This window comes from Vidua macroura, chromosome 23 (genome assembly GCF_024509145.1).
Source record: "Vidua macroura isolate BioBank_ID:100142 chromosome 23, ASM2450914v1, whole genome shotgun sequence".
Lineage (NCBI taxonomy): Eukaryota > Metazoa > Chordata > Aves > Passeriformes > Viduidae > Vidua > Vidua macroura.
This window is the reverse complement of record NC_071593.1, coordinates 8,312,049-8,339,136: the sequence shown is the minus strand read 5'-3', so window position 1 is coordinate 8,339,136 and position 27,088 is coordinate 8,312,049. Positions and strand designations below refer to the sequence as shown.

Sequence of the window (27,088 nt, the reverse complement as noted above, 5' to 3'; positions counted from 1 at the left end):
CAACCATTCAGATTTTACACAGTTTTGAGTGTTCGATTTTAAAATAAAATTAAATTACAGTGGTAGTGACAAAGTGGTAAAAGCAGAAAGTTTTCATTTAGACAACAACCAAATTAAGTACTCAAAGGAAAATGGTGTTTCCTTCTGTGCATTGAACATTCTGTACAATACAGAATTAATCTGGATTTGTGAAAAGTTTGGCTGTTCCTTCATTTGCATTTTTCATCGCAAAAAGTTTTGGTAAAAACTGCAATTTTGTTTGAGTGGAAAGATTTGTATTTAAAATACTTTAAAAAATATGAGTCATAGTTTATTTTCCTGTTGACTTTCACAGCATTGCTAACATAACCTAGCATTGCATCTGCTGGGTTTTGGAGGGTTTTTTTCACTGAACTAAGCTAAGCAGATTTTGAATAGGCTAGGAAGGCTGATGTTGGGATGGAGACTTGTCTGGGAATGGGAGGGTGGGAGATCCTATGGCAATTGTCAGTTTTTAGTGCTATTGCAGCCCCTCTAAGTACCAGGCTTTAGTTACAGCTCACGGTCAGGATTGCTCCCTCCCGCAGAGCTAGGGTGCATGTGCATTGCTCCCAGGATGATGTGTGTTGCTTTTCCACACCTGCACCTCCAAAAAGAGAGTGTAACCTAACACACAGTACAACATCTTTATGGAGGTGATGGGCTTATACGGAGGTGTGGGGGAGACTCAGAGTGAGAACAGCGTAGCTGAACCATCAGTTTTAATAGCTTCTTTTAAAAAAATAGAAGAAATGAATTCACAGTCTTCCCAGAAGAACAAGATCATAGTAATTGGCACCTGGAAATGTCAGTCAGATTTCCCCTCCTTGTCTCCAGCACTTTGATGGTGTATTTGCTGCTGGATGTGACTTAAACAAAAAGTTAAAAAATTAAAAAATAAATAAAATAAATTTTAAAAAGCCTTTCCTTCATGCATATGGAGTTTTTGGGGAAAAAAAAAAAAGGTATTTTAATGCTTTCTATTAAATTGGGACTAAAAGTGGTGTCTTAATTTGCATTCATTAGCATATTTGCATATAGATCACTGAAATGGTGGAAGAGGAGAAGAGCCTATAAATGAAAATTCTTTTAAAGGTACAGGCATCCTTTTATTTATTTTCAGTCTCTCTCCCCTTTGCAAACCTCCTCTTGACAGTAGCTGAATGGAGTTTGCCACGTGGAGTGGGATGCAGCCGGGAAGGAAGGCTGGTGGAACACAAGCAAGGGGTTTGTGGTGGACAAGTTGAGGTTTGGGTGCCTGTGGCCGTCTCCAAGTGCCAAGGACAGGCTGTGGTGAGGCAGCTGTGGCCCCGGCACAGGGCAGGGTCTGCTGCCAAACCCTCCACTTGTACCTTGACAGAGGCCAGTGACCTCCTGCGTGAGGAAAGCAGTGTGCCAGGCTGCTGCTTGGGAGAGTAAAGGTTTGGGCCATGCATGTCCAGTGGCTTGTTAAAGAGGTTGTGTGGCTCCTTAGTCAGACAGGAAAGATGCACTTGTGATTCAGGCCTGTTCCCTGGAAATCTGTCACTTGGGCTTTAGTTTCTTTGCTCTGCTTTTACACACCTTCCCATACATTCTTTCCCGTGAAAAGATTTCTTTTCCCCATCTAAATCAGGCAGAAAGTTTTTATAGACTTCCTCAGGCTTTTCACTGATGTGCTTGTAGTCAGTTATAATAATAATAGGAACAATTACTCTTTTAAAATAAATTTCCCAGTTGTGTTTCCTTGTGATGCAAGGCACTTCCACACTACATTTTTTGTCTTACATGATGTGCTGCCTAGCTGCTACAAAAAGTAGTTTGAGTGGCTCCCAAGTGTTTTGTTCCAGACTGCAAATGTTTGTAAGCTGTGCTATAGATGGACCAGCCAATTTGAGATAAAGACTGTCATGAAGACAGATAAATCAATAATGAGAAACACTCCTTCCTATGGAGTTGAAAACCGGGATGAAAAGGAGGACTAGAAACATTCCATGAGGAGTGATGAGACCAAGGTGTGTGACAGGACAGAAATTGAGCATGGAAGAGCTTTTCCCAAGACAAAAATACAATGGGGACAGATTGGATGTTCCCATCAAATTCCCAGCCTTTGAGGAGAAATTAAGACAGTCAGCCAAGATAAAAATGGGAATTCAGGCTGCAGTTTACACTGACCCAGGCTGTTCTTAGCAGCTGTGATTTGATCCCGGCTACAAAGCCACTTAATGAGCTTCTAGACCATGTTGCAGGAGGTAATTCGGCTGGGCAGCAGTGTGCCAGGGTGCCCTGTTTGGCTCAGAGGGCTCTGGAGGCAGAGCTCCCCTTCTTGGAAAGTTTCCCTCCAGGGAATTGTCTGGATGTATTCTCCCTCTCTCCCACCCACGTACACACACATACCACATGCAGCACAGTGAAGACGAGGGCTGATGAGATGGGATGATGAGTGAGGAAAACAGACAGCCAAAGGATCAAGGGTATTTGGTCTGTCCTGGTGCCCAGTGCTGGCATTCAGGCCTCGGCTTTGGCTTAGCTGGGAAGGGAACGAGAAGTCAGTTTGAAATTACTCAGGAGCGTCTGTGACCCAGGCAAGGTTGTGTGCTGTCCCCACTGCTGCTCCCATCTCCTGCTGAGATGATCCCAATGGCTGGAAAGATGGGGATGGCTCCGAGCACTCTGAGGTGTCCCTTAGGCTCCAGGCACCCCCAGCATCCCAGTGCTTGAGGCTCGGGAGTAAGGGGAGGGTGAGCAGGAGAGGCTTCCCGTGACAGGGCAGGTACCTGCTGGCCGTGAGTGCCGTCCCTGGCCTGCGTGGATGTGAATGGGGTTGGCACCGGGAGGGCTGGGGGCCGGGGGAGCTGGCGCTCCACCGCTAATGAAAATCGGAAACCGATTGAACAGCACAAGGTGCCCAGGCAGCAGGTTGTGGAAATGAGGAAGGGAAAGAGCGGGGAGGGGGGTGGTGTGTGCCTAATGGAAGCTTCTGCGAAGCGGATGTCGTATTGATTGCTGTGTGTCTATATTTATATATTATCAAGTATATAAACTTCAGCAGATGTATGGCGCATAGATAAATAAAATGCATGCTGAAAAATTAATGAAATGTACATGCAAATCCACCACCATCGATCACGCCAGCTGCCAGAACCAGAGGGGCTTTTTACTTTTAGGCTTTGTCCTTCCTTTCTTTCATATGCTCTCCCTCCTTCCCCTCTAGAAAAAAAAACCAAACCCCAAATTCCCCTACATGAGAAATTCCTCATACAGGACTGGATGAAATGTGGCAGGATTTTGTGAAGATCTCAGTATTTTGTCTGAGTGCTGCCTGCGAGCTGTTATGGGCAGAAGGCAAGGCAGTGTGGCAGTGCAGGTGAGGAGCTAAAAACTGAGAGGGTACTTGGGAGCTGGCAGAGTGGCGTTATGCCACGAGCAGACGGCCTGTGTAAGGGCAAAGAAGTCAGGGCAGATCCAGGCTAAGTGAAAAACATTTTTAAAGTGGAAGGCAACTGTTATTTTAGGGAAGTCACCCAAGAGCCTTATCCCTCCAGTCACTCCTCTGGTGGTGGCTCCAGGCAAAGTTAGTGGGACTGGGAGGGGCAAACAAACCTGCAGCGTGAGCTTTTGGGCTCAGAGTAGCCTGTGGGAGCTTTGTCACTGAATTCTGCAAGAGTGGCACAGTGAGAAATGTTCCTGGATGCATTTTATTCAGGGATAGTAGATGTCTAGGAGTTAAACGTGGGAATCTCCCTTTGTGTTAGGGACTGCAGCAAGTCCTGCAGGGCTGTGGGAGGCCTTGTTGGCTCATGGAGCTGGGAGAGCAGCTCACCTGGCTCCTCCCGGTGTTAATCCTCATCTGCCTGTGCTGCAGGTATATTTTGTTTGCCTTCTGCAAACTTTCTTTTAAGCTTTTCCTTGCTCTTCTCACAGAAGCAGAAAGCAAAGGACTATGCTCGGAGGGTTTGACTCCCTCTTTCCTAAGTGGACGCTTACCACATCCCCTCTCCTCCCCAGTGCTGTGCTGCAGCTGCCAGGGGCTGCCTGGGCACAGCACTGGGGCCCTGTACCAAGGTGCCTTGTGCCCCTCATCACCCAGCCTGAAAGCAGAAGCCAGGGCTCAAGAGTAGTGCCAAGCTCTTGAACATCATCCTCCGCTTGGGGCAGGGCTGGTTGGCAGCCAGGCTGCAGGATTGTTGTACACCCCCTGCCATGGACTGTGACTACCGCCTGTGAGCCCCTGGAAGCCAAGAGGAGACCATCTGTGGGAGGAGCGGCTGGAGCTCCTGCAGGCACCCAGCTCCCAGGGCCGCCAGGCCTCACGGGGCACGGGCGGAGCAGGTATTTTTAGCCACTCTTTCTGTAGTTGCTGTTTGTTGTTAGCCGTGTCCCACTGTGAGTGGCAATGCTCCACACTCGCCAAGGGTCACCAAGAGTTTAATAGAGCAACCACACAGCTCCTCGGTGGTGCAGCTGGTGACTGACTCCCAGCTTTCTGGCAGTCTCTGCCGTACTCGTCCTGCTGCCCCAGAGCAGAGCTGTTCCCTCCCAGCTGCGCCAGAGTCCCATACTGGCAAGGCATGGGACCGGTGTCCAGGCGTGAGGGGGCTTTGCGCTGCTGCTTTGGGATGTCTGAACTGCAGCTAGGCACTAGAGCTCTCCTTTACCTGCTGTTATTTCTTAGCAGTATCACATGCTTTCTCCTACTCGCTTTAGCCCCTGATTTCAGCACTTGGTTTTCGGTATGTGCTCCAAACAGAAACTGCAGGTGAGAATGCATCAGAGATTGCTTTCTTCTGCTTGTCCGGTGTCAGGTCAGGCTGTGCCAGTCCTCAAGGCAGAAACTCTGCCAGGAATGGGTTTCCTCAGTTTGGCTGACCGCATTTCATGTTGTTGCTGTGAGCCAGGCAAGAAATTAGAGGTTAGGGATGTGTTAAGAGCCCAGGCAGCTGCAGTGCGACTCCAGAGGTGTAAGATGGCATGTGGTGACCTGCACCAAAGGGGCTGGGCTGGCCTCAAGCCTTCTTTGCTGGGAAAAGAAGATCCCAAGCAGTGCTGGTGAGAGCCAGCCCCTCATTTGTCCCGTGGAGAGGACAGGGAGGTGTTGAGGGCAGGCAGTAGGCAGCCCACGCACAGCTCAGTTTTCCCCAGCTGAAGCCACAGAGCCGGGGTGGGCTGGGAGCTGCAGCTCCTCGCAGTGCATGGACCTGGCTTCTCTCCCCACTTCCTCCAGAAGCCATGAGGGGAAACTAAGGGAGAGTTCAGATGACAATTAAAAAGCCAAAAGAAAACCCCACAGAAGATGAGCATCAAGGCAGTGCGTTTTTTTTCTTTGACACTTTCTTATTCTCCCCCTACTCTGTCTTCCTCACGGTGTTTCCAGGAGACTCTCTCGTCGGCTCAGAAAGCTGCGTAGGCCCATGGCGGCTCAACCTTTCCCTCTCCCTGAGCCCCGGTCTAATCAACCCCTATAATTTATGCAGAAAATATGATTTATATTTAATTTCACCACACTTGCATTGTTAATTTGAGATGTAATTAACCCGTCGCTATGACAACTAATTTCGTGATGCCGTAAATTACCGCCGTCTTTTCATCAAAATTCAGTTACTTTGGCTCCTGTGTGCAATGTACTGATGCAATTAGGTTGCTAAGGGCAACCCAAAAGTGTTCAATTTCTTTTGTGTATCTGCAGTGGGGTAGAAGCTCTCGTGTGTTATCCCAAAGTCCTGTTTTCTTTGGTAAAGAGCAGGGCAGACAACACCATGGAGGAATGTGCGTGAGGGAGATGGAGCGGAAGAGTGTCCTGTGCTGGGGTTTCCCTGTGTGAGCCTCTCCACCCCTCCATGTGTTTATTTTTCTAATTGTTTTAAAAGAGCCGGGCTCCTGGTCACGCATGACCCTGTTTGTCTTAAGCCAGCGCTTTCTGTCTTCTCCCTTCCTCTCTCCCAGGCATTCCTCCTTGATGGTTTGGGGAGAAATTAGGCAATGAGGGAACGCTTTCACTGCTGCTTTCATCCTAAATACCAGCAACATGCCTCAGTCCTTCCCTAAGTTTGTGTCCCTCTGAATTTGTGTGTGTGTGTGCAGAGAGAACTTGTTTATATAGATCTCCCCCCCTTCTTTATTTAAAACAAAAACCCTCTGTGTTGCTTTTGTCACGTTAATTCCCATTTTGCCAACACCAGGGGCCCAGGCAGACGAGTTACCAAGGAACACAAAATTTTAATTAGTGTATTTTAATCATTCAGGCTTTCCGAGCTAATCCACATACCCTAGAGAATTCCCGAGATGCAGCACTGCTCTGCTTTACCATTTATTGTTGAGTCTATTATAATTACTGTTAGCAGGTGGGGACTGGGAGATGTTTATTATGAGTTTTTCATCTTTAGTATAATTACCGAAAAAAACAAAATAAAAAGATGTTGGTGCATTTTGTTTTCCTAGAGGATTTTTTTTTTTTTGAGGGGGATATTTTTCCCATCCCTTGCAGGCAGGTACTCACCAATTACTGCCTTTTTCTCTGTTTTAATTTATTTTGTTGATTACTGACTCACCTGTACTTTTTCAGAGTGGGAGCAGAAGCCAGTGGCTCCTGCTGGAGTGAGTTTACCTAATTTAGGGCAAGAGATTAAGCTGGGACAGAACTAGACACGCTCAGGATTCCAGCCACTGTGGATGGGTAGAGTGTGCTAAGGAGGGACATCTCCACTTGAGAGTTTGTGTTTTGCTGCTTTGGTGCCGTTTCTTAAGTTGTAGAGTTTCATCAGCGTGATTGATAGGAGTCATGAGCAGGGAGGAGAACGTGTCTGTGTGCAGTTGTAAGTGCCCAAGGGCCACTGCTGTATGTGCAGAAGTGTAGGTGGGCACCTTTGAATGTGTTTCTGAAGGATTCAGTGACAGGCACAGGGATATGCACAACTCTTCCATGAGCAGAGCATGGTGAGGTGCTAAATCTTTGCTGCACAAGGAGTTTCCAGTGTGAAGAAGGAAGGAGGGTGATCACCTGAGCTCTGAAGTAAAATGCTTTCATCAGGTGAGCTTTTTTATTCATCCTGGCCACTGCAGAAACAACTAACACTGCCTTTTGAAGCCAAACTTTTCTGTGTGATCCTTGTAACAAGATTCTGGCCTCTTGTTTTGCAGCTGTAGCTTATACCAGGATGAGGAGTGTCTCTGCCTGTGCTCCAAGACCAGCTTCTTGGCAGGCAGGTACCTTCTCAAGTACAAATGCCTGGGAAAGGAGTGAGAGGGTATGCACAGGCTGCAGGCAGTACTGTTCCCTCCTCTCTGTTGTGGCCTGATGAGAGCTGGGAAAGGTGAGTCAGTCTGATGGCATTAGTTCCCCATTATATGCCATGACATTAGGTAAGATGTTTTGGTTTTTTTTTTATAATCTATGGAGTTCTCCAGGGATTTAGAGTCTCATATCCCTACACAAAACCCCTTCAGAGAGGTTGTGTTTTGGCTGCTTCCATCTCTGCCTGGTAACTTCTGCCTTGTTTGATGTCTGCTCCCATGTCATTTGAGAAATCAGCTTGTTTCAGACTATCCAGAAGCTAATGGGGCCCTCCTTGCCTCTGTTCCGCTGGCTCCAAGGGTTGAAGTCTGGACTGAGAAAGCTTAATTGAGACCTCAGAGGGATTTAAAAGCTGGGTGTGTTTTTAAGCCTCTCTTTATCCATATCGAAGTCTGCAGTTAGGAATTCCCAAACAAATTTCCATGTTCAGGGTGTTCTGTGGGAAAATGCCGTGCTAATTCCGGACAGCTCTTGTTAGGGACACCTCAGATCTGTACTGTGTGTTCACTGCCTATTCCCATCTTACAGCTGAACCAGAGAAATGACCCCTTTCTCTGTCTCACACTTAAAACTCTAATTGTAAACATTTTCTTCTCCTTGATGACGATTTTCAAGTTTTCCTGGAAAATTCCACATCTCTGCATGAGGCCAAGGCTCTGGCTGGGGTGAAACCAAGAAGGATTAATTTATAAAGCTCAGTAGCTTACACAGGAACTCTGTAATATAATTATAGCTTCTGTAAGAAAAGGCCCTGGAGTCGAAGAGGTCTGTAAGAATTGCATAGGATTGGGAAGAGTATTCTTTGAGGCCCCCTTGCCCCTGGCTTGTCCTTCCCCTTACTTTTAAATTCAGGACTTTCAGTGCCCCCAAGTGCCCTTTGCTTCTGAACATGTCTTTGGTCTTTGCTGCTGGTCTTCATGCTACCAGCTTGCCCCCTGAAACTGCTCCTAGGCTCTTCCAGTTGAGAGGGGCATCTGCTCCCGAGTTCAAACCTGCTGGCTTTGGAGTCCGTGTATCTTCTGGATTCATTATAGCCTCTGTCAGAGTCTGGCTGTCAGCAGGGACAGCTCCTGGGAGGTGTGGGGATATGCAGCTCTTCCTTCTCCTCCATTTATTCCCTACCAGCTCTTTGAGTTGTATTCCTCCTGCTGCAAAGAGGAAAACTCTTTATGTCTCCTCCCACACCTTCCTGCATCCTCCCCAGATGCTGCCATCCTGCTCTACTGGGCAGCACCAGCTCTGGGTGAGACAAGTGCCTAGAGTGAGCTCCATTGAAACATCCAGGCCAGCTGGGGACAGATCCATCCCCAGGGAGACAGTGCTGAGAGCCCAGAGCTGCAGGAGGAGGCTTTTCTTCTTGATTTCTTCAAACTTTCCCACCCTGGCTGCGGCTCTACAAAGAGGCCCTGGCCCCGTGCACGGGGCCTTCCGCATGAAGGGGTCTCGCCAGTTCCTCTTTATTGAGTCTTCAAGCGCTGGCAGGACACTCCATTAAAAAGCCATTTGCTTTTGTGTCCCCAGGCCCCCAGCCGGCTCCCACTCATGTGACACTGGCCACAGTTGTAAAACAACAACACAAATAGTTGGCAACTACTGAGGGTTTTTTCAAACCAGGGTCGTCATAGCAACTTCCCCCAGTCAATCACTGGTGAGGCAGCCTGCCAAGGGGTGCTCTGAGTGGCAGGGCAGCCCCGTTCCAGAGGAGCCCTGAGCAGGGAGCTCTCAGGGATCCCTGTCACCAAGACTCATCAGCCTGCTTCCTACGTTAGTGAAATGCAGACACCTTCACTGTGCAGAGCTGGCACAGGAACAGAAGACATCTAGTCCTTCATCCCAGAACTTTCCTGAGCTTGGACCCAGGCTACAGGGTCCCTGCTCTTGCTGGCAGAGTGCCATTGGGAGAATCCCTCGGCACCTGGCATCCTGCCAGAGGGGGCATCCACAGCTCCCCCCAGTTCGGCACAGCGCCAGGGGGCATCTGAATCCCCCCCATGCATGGCATGTTGTCACAGGGCATCTGAGTCCCTCTGCCCGTGGCGCTGTGCCAGGTGGATCAGAACATGGAACACTGTCCTTGCAAGTGGCTCCATGCCAGGTCTGATCAGCAGTATTGACCACTGTTGTGTCTTGCAGGATGTAGGACCAAGAAGTGACTTGGCACTTCTTTAAACTCCTGGTTTTGCAGGAGGATGCGTGAATCCCACAGGTTCTTGCATGAATGAAGGAGGTGTCACAGCTGGAAAGAGACAGCAGTGCTTAGCAAGAGAGCTCTAAGTCACACCTTTCTGGTGGCATATGGTTAAGGAAGCAGGAAGGACCCCACCCAGTGGTGCAGGGTCCAGCTGCCACTGGGAGCAAGCAAAGGGAGGATCTCCTCTGCTCCTCCCATCCCATCTCTTCTTGCCTTTGGAGAACCTCAGTGCTCTTGGGCTCTTACAGCTCTGCTTTTATGATTCTGTTGGCTTTCCTTGTATGTCCTGAACACTTCATGAGTCTTGTGAGCCACTGTCCTAGACTTAGTCCAGAGCCCATAACTGGGCAGTGCAGGCAGCCAGTTTTGGCTGGACTGCTCCCACCTGTGGAGATAGTGATGCCCTATGCTCCAAAAGACAATACTGGCTGTCACTGCTGTCCCATGGCAGGGTTTCTAAGAGAGCAGACCTTGGGCTGCCATTGTTGTCGTCACATCTCTCTACTTGAGGATCCCTGGCTGCCTTGAGTGACTCCTGGAGGAGAGGAATGTTAAAAATCCGCTCTTGTAGTAAGTTGGCACCATATCCAGCCACCGTCTGCTCTGTGCCAGGGCTTAGTAAAACGTTGGCGAGGACTGCAGCTCTGTACTCAGGCCCCCCCTTCCCCTTTTGTCTCAGTTGGTTTGGCAATTGCATGGTAGTAACACAGCTCAGGGTGGCACAGGAGCTTTGCTGCCCATATGCAGCTGGAAAGTGAAAAGGCAGAGCAAATGATAAAGGGAAATGGAATGTGAGGGTCTGTGGCAGCAGGCCAGGGGCATGCCAGGCGTTTCGCTAACCCTGGCACATTCACTGTGGCCGGGGAGATGCTGAGGATGCATGTGCCCCATCCCGCGGCTGGAGGTGCCAGGATGTGTTGCTCCACAGGTGGCCGGATCCCTTGGCCGCTGCTGAAGTTGGGATCTGAGGGGGCTCACGAAGGCAAGTGAGGAGCTGCTAGGCTCTGTGCAAATCCTATTTGTTGGCACTCCAGTTACAAGCATGGTAACTGTTCGCTGGGGCAGGGAGGAGGGATGCCGGCTCCTTCACTTTGTTGCTTTGCATCTTCGTCACTCTGTCTCAGTTCTCTCACTCATTTGTTCTTAATTATTTGTTAATTTCCTTCCCTTCTTCCTCAATTTGTTCTCTCAGTCATCTGCTCTCTTGTTTGCTTTTTCTTTCCTTTGTTGCTGTTGTTTGCCACCTAATTTCCTTCTTTCATTCCTGTCACTCTTAGTTGTCCTCTCTCATTCCTTCCACTTTTTTCTCCTCTTCCCTCCCTCCTCCCCTGGGCATTTTCAGTATCTGTGGCTTTTTTCTGGTGTTGTTTCTAATCCCAAGTGAGTTGATTTCCTTCAGAGACACCTCACTATTCCATGCAGAGCTCCTCAAGCTGCTGCCCCTTTCGTGCTGCACTTGGCAGGTGTCCTTTAGCTTTGGGCTTTAAATGTTGAAGGTGGCCTCAGTGAGCGAACATCTCATGGGGCTGACATTGAGAAGGGAAGGAGAGAACCACACTCGCATCCTGCCCTGAGCAGAGGGTCAAGGCCAGGGAATGGCGGTAGCTGGCCCTGCTCCTCGCCCTTGTGGGGTGCTGTGCTGGATGTGGCCCTGGCAGAGGAGGGATGAGGAGGTGGCAGAGCCAGGTCTGTGACCTTCACCTGATGTGTACGTATGCAGGGGCGTGGGAGGCCCTGGCTGGCGGGGTGGGCCTTGGCTGTGGGCACACCTGCACGTGCTGCTGAGCTCATCTGTGCTGGTGCTGAGGTGCCAGCACCTGCCTCCAACCCGCCTCCACTCCCGCTTCCCTTGCCTGCCTTCCTGTGAGCAGCTTCTGGCGGCTGCGGAGCGCTGAGCCGCAGGTTGGGCTCCCCACGCACCTGCCTGCGCGTGCTGACGCCCGTGCGGAGGTGTGTGCCCGCGGCCTGCCCGTGGGCCCGGGTGCTGCCTGTCCTCCAGCAGCTCCCACACGCGCTTACCGTCCTTGGCACACATTTTGGGAAGGCACATGCCTGTGCACATCTGCACTCACATGTCGCCGGCACACACACCACTCCGACATGCGCCCGGGCTGCCTCCCCTGTGCGCAGGCTGCCATGTGCTTTCCCATGCGCTCGGCTCACGTGCTGCCATGCAGTAAATTATCTCCCCCTCCGCAACCCACGCCCCCTCCCCAAAACCCAGGCCAGCTAAAGTGCTGTAACATAGTAGCTGCCTGAACTTCGATTCAGAGGTTAATATCAAAATCTGGAGCGGATTACCTAAAAATTACTTACAACACCATTAAAATTCTGAACTCTTTTTGTTGTGGCTGTAAATTAATTTAAAATGTCAGTTTTTTTGAGAAATCCAATAAGAAATTGAGCCAGCGGAGCAATCTGTAAACTGTCTGGCACAGAGGAAAGTGTGTCTTTTCAATCGACAAGAAAAAATATGGGGCTTAACTGGAACCATATGGTAGCGCACTTGAGAGAAATCTGCTGAAGAGGAGGGAGGGGAGGGGGAACCCAAGCAGGCAAGAGCAGCAGGAGAGCTGGCGGCTTGTGTGGGAGAGGAGCTGAGGCTGCCCGGTGCAGGGACCAGCGAGACAGGTGCATGGAGAGGACAGGCCCTGAGGAGCAGGGACAGCTCTCGGCTCTGCAGAGACCCGCACGCCAAGGCATCCCGGGCGGAAAGCACTGGAGCTGTTCCCAAGGTCCCCGCAGGCATGAGTTGGTGTGAAGGGGCATTGTGTTTGGCAGTGGGACTCTGTGAGCTGGATAGGGGACACAGAAGGGCTGAGCAGTGAGGGCAAGTGGGAAATGAGGTGTTTAAGTGCATTTTCTGTGGTGTCTGTGCCCCTTGCTGGCCCACAAGCCTCCTGCCACCCAGTTCCTTCAGCAGCCTCCCAGTGCAGCCCCTCTACTGGTTGTCCCCCTTGCCAGGAAGTGTGGATGGCATGGATGAGAGGTGGCTTCTTAGCTCTGACCCAAAGGTAAGGTGGGAACTGGGAGGCTGTGGGGAAGGGCTGCCACTCCACATCCCCTGCCCCAGCCCCCTCTCCTTTGGCTCAGATCCTCACAGCATTTCTTGAGCTGGTGAGAAACCCAGCTTCCCCTCTGTGTCTCCTGCCTGCCGACATGTGTTACCCATTAGGCCTTAATTTCAGAAGATTTACAACACATTAAGTAATTTGTAGGTTATTTCAACTTTAATCTGCTGAAGTCGAGAAAATCAAAATTAAATTCAAAACACACGGATCTTCAAAGTACTGGGATTGGGGATGGGAGGGGGTTGTTTACCAGCCCTTGCTTGTCTCTTCTCCAGTGTCACTGCCACAGTGTCTCTTGCCCCACCACAATGCTGCCCATCCCACCACCTTTGCTGGTAGCAGGGGTGATGACGGCCATAGAGGTGAGCTTCAGGAATCTGCTAGTTCTGGATGAGGGGTGTCCGTGATCACTGAATGATGCCTTTTGGAAGTCCTCAGACTGATTGACCACTTCCATGGCACAAGAGGGAATGCCATGGTCCTGACAGTTTCTTTTCTGTCTGTGATCACATCTGTCATGAGCTTGAGTGGCAGATGCACAAACGCTCCCTGGGCTCTGGGGCCAAGGACATTACCTCTCTGTCCCTCACTTTGCTGTGCTGGGAAGAGCACCATGCCTTGTGAGAGTGGGTTTGCTGAAGTTGTCAGGCATTTAGATGCTATGGAAAGGGAGGCTGCCAGCCCAGAGGAGCTAAAACAGAGGTGGGGACCTGGGGACAACTGCTGTGACAGGCTTTCCTGCTTCTCTTCTACATTTACTGGCCAAGGGCATTTGTGCCACTCTGTCCCTCTTCCTGTATTCCTCTTGTATTCAACAAGTATTCCTCTTGCTGAAAAGGGACTTAGTCCCTGTCACCTATTCTTCTTCTTCTGTCTGCAAGTAAGATCACAGGAACCCCATCCATGTTGTGCATCTGTGGCTGGAGAATCCCTGTGGGATTTATCCAACATTTCCATGAGCGTCCTACCCATAACAGGATCAGATCATTGACAGCTTTCAGAACAGGTCTGAAACTAGTCTAATCATTCTTTTCAGTGATTAGAAAAGCCAAAGCTAAGATCTTCCTTAAACTCTTGGGGTGGGATAAGGAACTAGTTGAATCACAGAACTGGGAGTCTTTTCTGATGAACAGAGGCTGTTAAGGTGTTATCTTGGGGCTCAGGAGATCTAAGATTTGTCTCAGCTCTCTACAGTGCCAAGTTTTGTGTTGATCTAAAACAAATCTCTTACCCAGTTTGTGCCTCAGTTCTCTGCCTGTGTAGTGGAAATAATGCTGTTGGAATAAAGTTGGTAGGAAGGATGTACTGGGTGTCAAACTCTGCCGTACTGAGGAGCTGGGCCTGGTGTGGCTCCTGGAGTCCCCAGGTGGTCTCAGTGCCTCAGTTCCCCCATGTGTGCAGGGGAAAAAAAGACTTTTTTTCTCTCCCTGGACTTTGATGAATGGAAAGTGTATGTGTCACAGCTCTGCTATTTCGCACTGATCTCTCCACCCACATCCCAGACAGTTTCCGGGTTCCCAGCCCACCAAATCCCTCAGGCATCTCTTCAGGGGCCCTTTCCTCTTCCAGTTGAGTGCTGCCTTATCCCAGAGCTGGGTGGCGGGGTGCAGCAGACATCCCATTTGGGAGCAATCCAGAACTGCTGAAAGGCTGAGCGTGCTGACGAGTTGGTTTTTGTGCGTCCCTGCATTGCAAGGGTGCGCAGCCCAGAGCTGACTTTGTTGTCTTGACTGTCTGTGAGCCAGATCCCCTGGAAATTGACTTTATCAGGAAATGTGTCATTGAATTGCACTTAGGGAGACAAGCACTTTTGAGGGTGATGTCCCCAGTTCTGCTCCAACAAGGAATCTGGACATGCAGGAAGCATGTTATACTTCATCTGCATCTGTAGGTTTTCCTGCTTCAGGCCTGAATACCTGGCTCTGTCCATTTCATATTCTTGCCTGTGCTGGGAATTTTTTATCAGTACCATCACAGATTTGTATTTTCTCTGAGATTATACTTCACACGCCTTACACAGCTGCTCTGACCTGTTTAAAGGGGGTAGATGTGGATACAGATGTGGTGTGTGACTCTGTGTTTTGTACAGACCACTGGGCAGCCATCAGAGTAGTAACTTAGAGTCCCTTTTGATCTGGGTTGGTTTTAAACCAGATGTCAAAGCACGTATGCTGTAAAACAGAAATTGTTTCTGTAGTCTCTGCAGAGTTCATCTCCTGGGTCTTCTCCTTGCAAGGAGGAAAGAAAAGGATTTGTGTAGAGCAGTTTTCTGTTAACCCTTATGAAAAGTCTTGTGTAAAAAAAGGTTAAAATTTATTTTGATATGTATTAGCTGGTCAAGCTAAACCCTGGAGAGCCTCTCAGATTCACGTTAAAGGTACAACCTGTGTTATCCACACAAAGCATGTCTCTGTTGAACTAGATGCCAGAACTGGTGACTTCATTAAGACACAGATTTCACTTCAGTTTTAATGGTGTCAGGAATCTGCTGTCTTTCTTAGTGCTGACTTATCCTAACACTCTGAAAGTTAAATAAAATGTTTCTACCCACTGCTCACTGAGCTACAGGTGGTGGTGAGAATTTTTGCTTCTTTTTTCTAGGGAGTGCTGGACCTGGAAGCATGCAGGGAGATCTTCCCCCAGAACTGGAATACCATTTGGCAGTTAGTCTGGATTATGGGGCTGAGACGTGCTTCTGTTACTACCCAGCCCTTTTAGCTTTCTCCCACCCCCTGCTCATGACTGTGTAGGCTGATGTGCTGAGTTGATGAAGGTTTAGAGAAAATTTAAGGATCCTGCATTGGAAAATGTTATAGTGGAACAAGAGCACACACCCTGACAACCATGATGCCATTTCATTCAGGTCTAGTGCCCTTAATCCTCTTGTAATGATCAGCAAAAGTTCAGACTTTATGCAAAGTGAAGCAGAATTAATTGCCCTTTTCAAGCAAAGGGGAAATCAAGTCACAGGAAAAGTTACATGAATAATTTTCAGGTGTTCATGAGCCTTTGGCAGAGCAGGGAGTGGTGCTTGAGCACCCACCTCTCAATCCTGTGCTCTAACTTCTAGATCAAACGTTCCCAGACTTTTTTCAGTGGATGGGAGGCAGCTGAATAGAGAGTTGGCCTGATTGATGCCCTTTCTGTACATAATCACAGAATCTCCCTGTGGCAATTCCAGCAATTGCTTACGTGGGAGGTAATGGCAGGAAAATACTCTTGGTAGGATTTGTATGTGCTTTGTGTTTGCTAAACCTGATCTCCTTGAAGTCCTAGAAGTTTGACTCAACACTTCAGTGCCAGCAGAATTGACCCTAGTGCTGGGCAGTTTTGCAAATTTGTGTCTTCTCCGTTGCTTTGAAAGCATGTGGGGAGCTGAGGGAATGAGGAGGAGCCACCCACAGAAGTCACCTTTCCATCAGGTGATATTCCAGGGCAAGTATCAAACACCAGCAGCTGGGAACCTCTGCTTTTAACACTTCTGCCTTTGGAACATGTCTTCTCTTGTGTCCTTAAGCATCTTCCACTCTAAAATACGTTCATCTTTGGGTCTTCTGCTCATCAAAGGGTGCAGGGCAGAGGGAGGTGCATGTTTTCCCCCAGGGACAGCACAGCCTGTGCAGTGTCAGGTGAGTGGTACAGCTTGGCAGCCTCCTGCCTCTGCCATGGGCTTTGACCAAGTCTAAGGTCTCACAGCTCACATGGGTGTGCTCAGCAGTGCCTTTGAACCAGCTGGCCGTAGTGTGAACAGCACAGACTCTGGTACAGGCTGATTGCCCAGGGCTCCATTCAACTTTTCTGAAAGGTTTTGCTGCCAGAGCTGCTCAGCCTGAGGTACTCAAGAGAACTGCAGTGTAGACACAGTCTTGGTGACTTGCTGTGCCCTTTTCCACCCTCTTCCCCTCACTGTCCTCTGTGCCTTATGCTTGGGTGGACAAAAAGATAGTGCATGCTGTAAACAGTCATTCACTTATTTTGGCTGAGACTGAGATAGGTAATTTGTCCAGTTCAATATCCAAGGGCACGTGGGAAAGTTTGGGTGTGCTCTTTCCCAGTCTGATGGTGTTTGGTTCAGTATCTTTGGACCAAAACCACTTCCTGGCTGAACTGCTAAGTTTGAATGAGTTGTGTAAGTGGAGAACGTGAACCAGGAATACCGAGCTGGGCAGTGATGATGAGATCCCAGTTCAGTACATCTTATATGAGCACTTCTTGAAACTTCAAGGTAGTGTGACGCTTCCTAAGCACCATTTGTAATTGCAAAGAGAACAAGAGAAGACTGACATTGGTAACTCCTGAGGCTTTTGAAGGATAACAGAATATCTTGCCCAGAAAGCACAAAAGGGATCATGAAAAACTGCTTCTGATACCTCTGCTGGTTGGGCTGGGGAGGGATGCAAGCTGGAGGGGCTTGATGTACAGCAGGAAGGAGGCCTCGGCTCATCCGAGCGTGCCAGGCAGGTAGCTGGGTGCCCTGTTTCTCCTTGGTGTCTGCCAGGCTCCGAGTCCTGGTTCACAGCTCCCTGCAAGCCAGGGATGGAGGAGATCCTATGAAAATGATGATATGTGACAATCAGTCACAGCAATTAGTGTTTTGGTTAACAGGCCTTTTTTGTTTTCTCTCACCCAGACAGAATGTCACAAATAAATCCTCGCCTGCATTTGCATATTAATTGGATCGGAGACGTCAAGCATCTTTCATTAAAGAAAATGATCTGCATATTTGGAGACATAAAATAGTTATTTTGATGGGTTTTTTTCATAAGATCAGGGGGTGGGGGAGGAAGGTGATGGGAGCAGTGGAAATTGAGGTAGAGTGAAGGCAGAAAAAGCAGCTTTTGTGGTTAACCCCTTGTGGCCCAGAACTAGCTGGTGCCCAAAGCAAAAATAATAATAATATAAATAAATAAATGGTGGGTCTCAGAGCAGCTTGTAGAGCACTGCACCATTCTCTCCATAGCTTTGTTCTTGAGGCCACAGAGTCGCTAGGTAGCCACAAACACACTTCCAAAACATCTTCCCTTGTCTACTCTGTCCAGCCACAGAGCTGGGTTGTTACAAGGGCCCTCCTTGTCATCTCTGTTTCCTGATAGCACCTTGGCCATCCTAATGGCTGCTTCCTCTCAGGCTGTGCTAGTATTAGGCCTTTCAGATGGCAGGGCTGCAGGATCTGTGTGCAGTGGGTGGCCTGTGTGCCTGAAGCAAGCAGTGATGATGGGAGGCGACCATGTGCCTGGGAGAGCACCCTGGTCACAAGGGAGGGAGATTGTCATGCTCAGGTCCCGCTTCCGTTACCCCCAGCTTAGGTGAGGGAGGTGCCAGAGGGCTGGGATGCGTTGGTTCCACAGCTGTGACCTTCTTCTCTCTTTCTATGGTCTCTTCTGATTCGAGGCAGGGGTAAAAATTTCCCCAGTTCAAGTCAATGGTGGTATACGTGGTCGATAGGAGAGTCCCCTCCTTAACTCCTGGATTTCTACCCCTATGCTAGCCTTTGGTACTTTTGGCAGCAGCCCAGGCCAGGACGTAAGGAACTTGACCCTCTACTTTGGAAACTGACTGAGGAATTTCTGTAGGCAGCATGCAGTGGCTTGAGATGGATTTTGGCTAGGACACTGAGGTTAACACTGCAATGGTTCCAAGGGTACATTCACATGAATGTAAAGGATCATGTTATGGCAGATCAGCAAGTTGCTGCTTGTTAGCTGTGCTGCTGTGGGACTCTGAGAACACTACTTGCCAGTTGCAAATTCCAGGTAAAATGTATTTGCCTGAAACTGATGCAGACATGGATTGAGGGACTGGCTTCTCCTTTGCAAGTTTCCACAGCATTGCCGAGTGCCCTTGTCCACCTGCTCCCACAGAAGACTCCCTCCCTTGAGTCCAGTCCTATCCTTTCCAGCCAGTCTAATGATGTGGACCAAGGTCTCACCAAGCTCATTTCACTGAGGTGTCCCTAAAGACAAGTTGCTCCAAACCAGCAGGTGTGGCAGCAGCTTTGGTTTTACAGGTTCCCAATCCCTTTATCTTCAGAGCTGCCCTCAGGAGTCTCAGCTGAGTATTGCAGAGGAACACAATCTTGGGATTCCCTGCCCAGTGCTGAGGATGACAGGAGCTGGCAGCCTCATCAAGGCACGGCAGAAAGTGTCCTCTGGCCCCAGCACTCTTGGAGAGGAGCCCATGGAGAGCTCCCTGCCATTCCTGACCAGTGGTTTGTGGGGCACAGCTCTAGCTCCCCACAGAAATGCTTCCTGGGGCTGAGTCAGGGAGAAGGTGGAGAGAGCCGGGCGCATTTGCAATCATGGCACATCACCTATGTCACGCTTTGCTTTATTCTACTTTTAAGAGCTCATCCAAGTCAGAAGGACCCCTGAGGACATCTGCTGGGGTCAGTTTTTGGGATTTTCCATTTTTGTGCATTAGAAAACAGGGAATTTGGTTCAGAAAGCCCATCTGCCTTTTAGGCAGAGCATGGTGCTCACTGTGGTACAGCCTGGCATGAGCAGATCCCTCTGAGGCCGTGTTTTCCTGGGGGAGTTTCCCCATGTGCCAAAAACAACTTGGTCTTTAAGCTGAGAGTAAGGACAAAGCAGAGGCTCTGGTTAGACAAGTACTCCAGAGCTGTTAGTAATGGAGTGTGGGGGCTGCTGGGGTAGGTTTAAGGAAATCAGATGGGAATAGATGAGAGATAATTTGCCTTATCAAAGTGCAAGGAGCAGGTCTCTCTGGGCTTCTGAAATCACTGCCAGAAGGTGGGGAACGCAGTGCAACCCAGAGCATGTGAGTGCTGGTTTGGGGCCCAGCTTCTTTTCTTGGCTTTGCCATGACCCATTTAACCTTAAACAAGTCATCAAGAGATGAAATCGCCTCTCTCAGCCTTGATTTCCCTTTGCCTGTCTCTGATATTTTAGCCCAACTGCCTCAGGCTGTCTCATCCTCAGAAATCACCTGGTGCACAAGGGGTCAGGTGTAATGGAGCAGCCATAAAGAAGGGTGCAAGGTTGCCTTTCCTCTGTGCTTAGAATCTCTGCAGGAAAGGCTTTGGCACATGATAAAATCTTCAGAGCACTCTTTAGTAGGAAGATTCAGCTCCTGGCTCCAGAGAGCTCTGTCCTCTGATGATGAAGGGACTGTGTTTCACACCCCTGTACTGCCTTATTTTGCATAAAGGCCTGTAATTAGCCATGATTCCTCTCTTTACCCCACACATCAAGGCATATTGCTGGGGTTTTTTTCAGAATCCTGATCCTAGGAAGCCATCAGTATCCAGGAAACTTTATCACACACACTCGAAATAACCCAGAAAGCTGCCAGCCCCATATTAGGGAATGAATCCCTGTCAGAAAGTAAAGTGGATGCAGAATTTATTGACAGGCTACTTTGAGTGCAGGCAATTTGTGACCCAGCCCTTTCCTTTACCTCCACCCCTCCCCATGAACAACAACCCAAAAACCCTCTTCAGTCCTTCAGCCTTTATATTTAGCATGTCTGGGTCCCTTGTCTCAGCTCCCAACATTCGCAGCATGCTCAGGAGCCTTCCTAAGGGGACAAAATACAACTGTGGGCAAGGAGGTCAGCACAGTGTCCTCCCAGTCTGCCCCACATCCAGTCCTCTCCATTGTCTCTGGTAGCTCAATACAAACAGGGAGAGAAACAACAAAAACAACAAAATCCCAACACCATCCAGCCTACAAGTTCTTTTCCTGAGCTCAAATAATGACAGAGGGTTGCTGTCCTCATTGCTCCAGTGCAAGGCAGGATGAGTTGGTGGTTGGAGCAGGAGGTGGATGAGAATGAGCTCCTCATTGGTTCTGCTGGGGACAGGACATGTTAATTTTTAATGACTAAGTTTCCCCATTTGTAAATCTCTACCATCACTGCAGCTTCCGAAAGCCTTTCATGTCTGCTGGTGAATTCCTGGAGAGGTTCATAGAGCTTCTGTAGTTTCTGTTGGGAACTTGAAGCAGGGATTTGGGATACTTGCTTGTGACTTTTAACAAAAGGATTTGTTTATGAATTTCTTTCTGCTCTTCCTTATGAGGAAGGAGAGGCACTCAGGAATATCATCTGTGAGGTAGCATGGGCTTAGGCATGAGTTGCTGTAGAGATGTGAAATGTCACTGTACTATATATGTATTAGGATCTAGAGAAAAGAAGGGAAGTGTAGGATGTGCGTTAGCAGTTGAATTGCACACGGAAATTTTTCCCTTGCAGTTCTCATGGGAGGCAGGTATCTCTCAGGCTTGTGCTCTACCAAAGCACAGAAAGGTTCAGTGTCAGACCATGGCCACCAAGAGGCTCAGAGGCTCATCTCTGAGGACAGGATTGGTTTGAGGATAACTGTATCTCTCCAAGCAGGAGTTTGTAGTAGAAGAGGGTTTGGTGGTTTGTGGCACATTCAGCTCAGCAGACAGGAACTACAGATTGTCTCTTTGGCACCTGCTGTCCTTTAGCAGTCGGACGGCACCATCAGTCATATCCAGACACCATCAGGAAATGATTCCCAATCAATTATAATTGCTCTTCACCTACTTCCTGTATAAATCACTGATGTTTCACTGCAGATGCCAGTGAAACCAAGGAGCAAGAGTCTCTTCCCTCGACTTTCTGCCTATGTCTCAGGCCCACCCACTGAGTTTCTAGGGATGGCCCTGCCATTCTGAGAAGCAGTCAGTGATTGGGATTTAAAAGCACTGGCATGTTTTATTGCCTCTGGAACCTAGGGACAGATGGGAGGAGGATAGTGTGTGCTCCTCATGTCTCTATGATCCACAGGAAGGTGGGGAGAGGGGCTGCGAGACAGCGCCCACACCTCCAGCATTCAGATGGCAGAGGTTTCATGCAGAGGCAATGGAAGCAGAGATCTCATTAATGCTGGATTAGGTCCTCGAACAGCCTTTCCCAATGGGATCCTGGGTGGAGTTTACCAGACAGGTGTTCTCACTTTCTTATTCATTCTTTTTCTCCATCCTCTCTTTATTTCCTCTTCTTCATCTCTTCCAGGCTTGTTTGTGTGCTTAGCAAGGAGAGGGACTGGTGTTCAGAGCTGGATTTGAAGCCTAGTAAAAGACCTGCTAAGGCAGGCGGCACCTAATGCTGTTTGATTTTCATGGTATCAGAACATTATGAGCTCTTCTTTTGAAATCTCAGCAATGTGTAAGATGGAATGAAACACCTTTGGGGAAGGGAAGGTCAGAGACTGAAATATCCTTTTGGAGAAGGGCAGAAAGCCAAGCTGGAAAGGCGAGATGCATGGAGACTCTGGAGGGGGCAGAGGAGTGGGGTGAGGGTGGTGAGGAGGGATGCCAGGAGGCCGAGGCTGGGCACAGAGTGGGATTGCGTGCGGCGCTGGAGCCGTGCCAGCTCAGATCCTGTTTGGCCGGAGTGGCGAGGATGCGTGGCCGTGGGTGGGTGGTGGTGGGGAGCCCGGTCAGGTGGGAGCGCGCTGGGGCAGGCGCGGGCGGGCGGCTGCAGCGACTTCCAGGCGGATGATTATTTTATGGAGTCCTCAGAAGTCCAAAGTTATGTGTGTTTGTTAAGCGCCGTAATGCTGAGTTTATTTAATGTGGTTTTAACTGCTGCGTGCTTTTATAAATCAAAATAATTAAAAATAATAAATTTGAAGGTTAAACAACAGCCTGTGCTGTGGCAAAGGAGAGAGAATGTCTCTGGGCTGTGTTTGCAGGGGGGAACAGGGGTTCCCAACAGCTGCCTGCACCGCAGTTGTATACTTGAGGGCTCTGGGCAGGTTTCAGGCTGGTGTAGCAGGGAAAAGGCAGTGCCAAAGACCAGGCTGTGGCACAGCCATATCCCTTCACACCCTGTCAAGGCCATAATGAGGAAAAGCACAAGGCCATAATGAGGAAAAGTAGCAATGGCAGCCCCAGTTGTGTCCTCATGACAGCCAAAGATCGCTGATTCTCTTCCTCTTCTCCGAGTTTTAAAGCACCTACAGACACTTGGATTTGCTGTACTCCTCATAGGATTTTCCGGCTATCGATATTCTTGTTGTTGCAGGGCGTTTCTATTGATGCCACATCTCAGCCTGCATTATTTACACAGAGCTATCGAATCTGTCCCAGTATTCAGGACAGCCTGACAGAACCCAGCCTCTCTCTTTAAAGGTTAAACAGGCCGGTCCCCTCACAGGATGAGCTGAGGGCTTGGGAAACGCAGGGCTCCAAACACCTACCTCCCTCTACACACACTCCCTTTCATTTTAGCTCAAAAAGGTTACCCTGAGGCGCCGGGGACTGGGAAGTGGAGGGTGCTGGAGAGTGTGTGTGTCTCTTTAAATGCTCTTTCTGTCAGCGTGATAAGGAATTTGATGGCTTTATCAGAAATACCAAAGCTTTATTTAGCAGGGTGAGGCGAGCGCCACTCGGCCCCTCACAATCTGCTGATAAATTGGAAAGAAGGAAAGGAAAGGAAAGGAAAGGAAAGGAAAGGAAAGGAAAGGAAAGGAAAGGAAAGGAAAGGAAAGGAAAGGAAAGGAAAGGAAAGGAAAGGAAAGGAAAGGAAAGGAAAGGAAAGGAAAGGAAAGGAAAGGAAAGGAAAGGAAAGGAAAGGAAAGGAAAGGAAAGGAAAGGAAAGGAAAGGAAAGGAAAGGAAAGGAAAGGAAAGGAAAAAGGGAGAGGGAGAAGAGAAGAGAAGAGAAGAGAAGAGAAGAGAAGAGAAGAGAAGAGAAGAGAAGAGAAGAGAAGAGAAGAGAAGAGAAGAGAAGAGAAGAGAGAGAAGAGAAGAGAAGAGAAGAGAAGAGAAGAGAAGAGAAGAGCAGGCAGTGGGGAGAGGAAAAACTTTCCTTTATTGCATTTGAGCATGGCACAGCTTTCAGGGTACATGCAGCTGGACACATTCCATACCCGACCACAGCCGCTCTGGATGGTGAGGCCAGGTGCATGTTAGTGTCCTTGCTCAAGACCAAAGCTCTTGTGAAGCACAGAAGCAGCTTGGGTTTATCCCATTTTCTCTTCTGGTGTCCCCACTGTCCACCTGGTTGTATCTCTTGCATTATCCCTTTTCTTCTTTTGTCCCCAGTTTGCTGGATGGATTATCTTCCCTTTCACCTCCACCCATGGTACTTAAGCATTTTTTGGGCAACATCTGGGCTATAGTACAAACATTTGGATATAAAGGCTTCACTATTCTTTCTCCATCCCTCAGACTGTGGATTTCAACAACAGGTTTGAGTTTGTTTCCTGAATCTCACCTGCCTTACCTGGAGCTTCCCTGCCAGGTTATGTAAGTGGGAGGCACAGCAGTAAAGTGAGAAAGGAGAGGTGTCTCATGGGGTCATTAGGCATGGTATGGAGGTGAATTCTGCAAAGTATTCCTTCTGCACCATGGAACATTCACAGCTGGAATGGGAAACAGCCCCCAGCTCAGGTTTTGTCCCAGCCCGCATTACTAATCCAGCTGCAAGAGGACAAGCTGACTTTTGAGGGGCATATCCACCCCTGGATCTTTGCAGTCCTTCCAGTGTCTCATTGGGCTGTGAGAGGATGTTTGTCAGCGCTCACCCCGGTTCTCCTACTCATGGGCATCCCTCAGAGGGGGAGTAGACGTGGTTGAGGAGATGGTTTGTGTGAGATGCTGCTCTCCACAGCAGAGATACATGATCTGATTTATCTATTGCAGACCCTTGTATTGTGGGGACTCCTGCAGTAAGGGCAAAGCTGAGTCACAGAAATCTTCCCTCAATGCACTGTTGATGGGCTTGGGGAAGGCAGTGCTGAGTGAGGAGTCTGGGATCACAACCCCATCCTGCCTGCACTGTGTAATGCTACCACTGCTCTCTTTCTAAACAGGCTAAACGTCAATTCTGTAGTTAAATCACAGAACTGGGAGTCAAGTGTCCTGGTCCCTAGGCACAACTCTTCCAACTCCCCCATGGAAATCTAGTGCCTTCTCTTTGCCTCTGTGGGAGCACTCTATGCACATGAGCAGAGCAGCACCTGGGTTGGCAGCAGAGCAAGGAGTGTGCAGGTTTTTCCAAAGGATGCCCATTGCCAGGTCTCCATCGAGGTTGAAGGAGTTGCACTGCCTTACTGAAAAAAAAACCTGGTCCTATGGTTGTGCAGCTGTCTGAGATCTGGGTTGGGAGGTGCTCGAGACAGACCCAGTATTTCTCCAGATCTGCATTTATCATTAACACATGACATCTATTTTTTATCATTGCCATGTTTTGTTGTTCATCGCGTGCCTGCACGCAGGCCACACACATTGTCACAGCTTTGGTCCCTTCTTGATGTCGTGCCTCCACACCTTTTCTTTCCATCTTTGTGTTCATTCTTACTCCTCCTCTTTCCTTTCTCTCTTTCATTTGATTTTTCCTCTCCCCTCGGCTTGCACGCATGCACACAGACAAACACATACGCATACAAAGCCCTTTCACAGTTGGATCATCTGTTCTTGGCTCTCGCCCACATCTCTTTTTGATGTGGTTTTTGGAGGGTTTGGGCCAAGTCCCCCATTTCTCTCTCTGACATCAGGAAGCCTGCTGCAGCCTCTGATTCCAGCCGGATCTGGTTAACTCTCTTAGGAAACCTTGCCACCTACCAGGGTACAACTAGTGCTCTAAGCCTGGCCAGAAAGGAGAAAGAGGGCTTGATCTGTGCTGAGTTACAGCCTGATGTTCTGGACAGTTACTCATGATTTACACTGATTTGCATGAGCACAGAACAAAGTTCTGAGCTGATGCCGCATGGAGTGTCTGGAGGCACTGACTGTGGAGCTGCTCCTTTAGAAGGTATTTCTCTTGTTGGGGTTGTGTGGTTGCTTTCCCTCTGCAAAGCTGGCCTCATAGGAGCAGTCCCCTGAGCTCCAGGCAGGGCTCTGCCTCTCAGCTCCCATTCTGGGGCTTGTTGTAAGGATTTAAAAGCACATTTTCTCTTGGCCTTAGCCTGGGACATCTCTTGGCTTTTTTTGAAGCCCTGTCTGGTGCAATGCTGTCCTCTAGCAGGGAGGACAACCTGTTCACTTGAGCACCATGCTAGAGAGAGCCGTCCATGGTCCCCGGGAAATGCAGCTGTCAGTCCCACAGGCAATTCCTCCTCCGGCAGGCAATGTAAAGATGGTGTGACTGTGAGAGGGTGAGTAGACAAGTTTAAAAAGGCTTAACAGCAATGACCCCTCTTCTCTGGAAGGTTTTAAAGATCCCGGTCACTTTTGGGAAGAGAGGCTTTCCTGCGTGCTCCCTGTGTGATGTCTCTGTGCGGCCGCGGAGTGGCTGCATCGCAGCTGGCTGGGCTCAGCAGTGCGGTGGAGTCCCCTGGGGGCTGCGGGGAATAGCTGTGCTTTCAGCACAGAGCGGCTGGATGGGACAAAGAGACAGAGGCAGGGACACAGCCCCGCTCTTCTCAACACTCTTCTCGTGAACTCCTGCCCAAGCTGCCCTCGTGGCTTGTCTCAAATCCTGTTAAGTCAGCAGCAAAACTTTCACCAGCCTCGGTAAAGAGCAACCATTTTCAGTCAGGTCAGTTCCGGGGCCAGGGATAGGGTTAGGAGGGAAATACCTGAGCGACAGTTTGCTTTAATAGAATGGGGAAGGAGGTGAGAGTAGATTGCTTTGGGCATGGGTAATGGGGCATGGAGACCTCACTGACTCAGCCAGCACTGCGAACTCTGTCCTGGTCACTCAAGCTGTGGCTGCTTGTCCTCTTGTCTGAAATGAGCCCATCATCTCAGCCTGCAACCTAGCAGGCTCACGTCCTCTGCCACAGTGCATCTTTCCATGTGGCACTAACTGGCCACACCAACCAGGATCTGGGGCTGGAGGGGCTGTGGAGCCTGGACCCCGTTGGCTTCTCTTGCAGCTCAGTGATGACAAGTTTGCCCCATAGCTGCCCACACAGCCCATACGCACACTTTGCATTTGCTGATGGTCTTGGGTAAAATTTGTTCCTTTCTAAAAGGAAAATTTGTATAGAATGGGCTAAAAGGCCTCAGGCTCCCCTAGTCTGGGCCTGGGGTGCTGGGATAGCACAGCTCCTCCCTGAAGCTGGCTAATAGAAATCAGTCCTGATTAGGATTAGTCCAGCCAGCACTGAGCTGGCAGGCTGATAATCTAATAAAAATTCCCAGGATTGGTTTACTCTGGGGAGGATTTGTGCTGGACGCGGGAGGAGCAGGATTAGCCCAGCTGTGTTAGGGAAGGGAGGGCAGCCCAGGGTGGGCCGGGAGGCTGCCGAGAGGGTGGGGGAAGCAAGACGGACAGCAAGAGTAAGTGGAAGTGACAGGGTCAGACCGGGCCTTTGTCCTACAGCCTGATTAGAGAGTCTGCCCCCAGTTTCTTACACTTTGGGATGTTGTCGGACAAACTGGAGCTTAAATCTGTCAGAGCACAGTAGAGATTGGAGTTGACATCCCAGGAACATATTCCTTGCTGTGCAGAAATCCAGCCCTGCTGGGGAAATGTGAAATGCCCACCCCAGCCCCCTCTGAGTTGGAGGAGATGAGCTCAACTTCTTCCTTTAGCTGTGTTGGGTGGATGAGGCTGAGAGCAGAGAGGCTTGTCCAGAAGCCAGGATCTGCCATGAGTGA

At 49.3% G+C, this 27,088-nt stretch overlaps 1 protein-coding gene across 6 annotated transcripts in view; it reads left to right on the top strand.

Annotated features, from left to right (window-relative positions):
• CASZ1 (castor zinc finger 1) overlaps positions 1-27,088 on the top strand; it is a 276,127-nt gene that overhangs the window by 134,058 nt on the left and 114,981 nt on the right. The gene's annotated exons all lie outside the window — the stretch shown is intronic.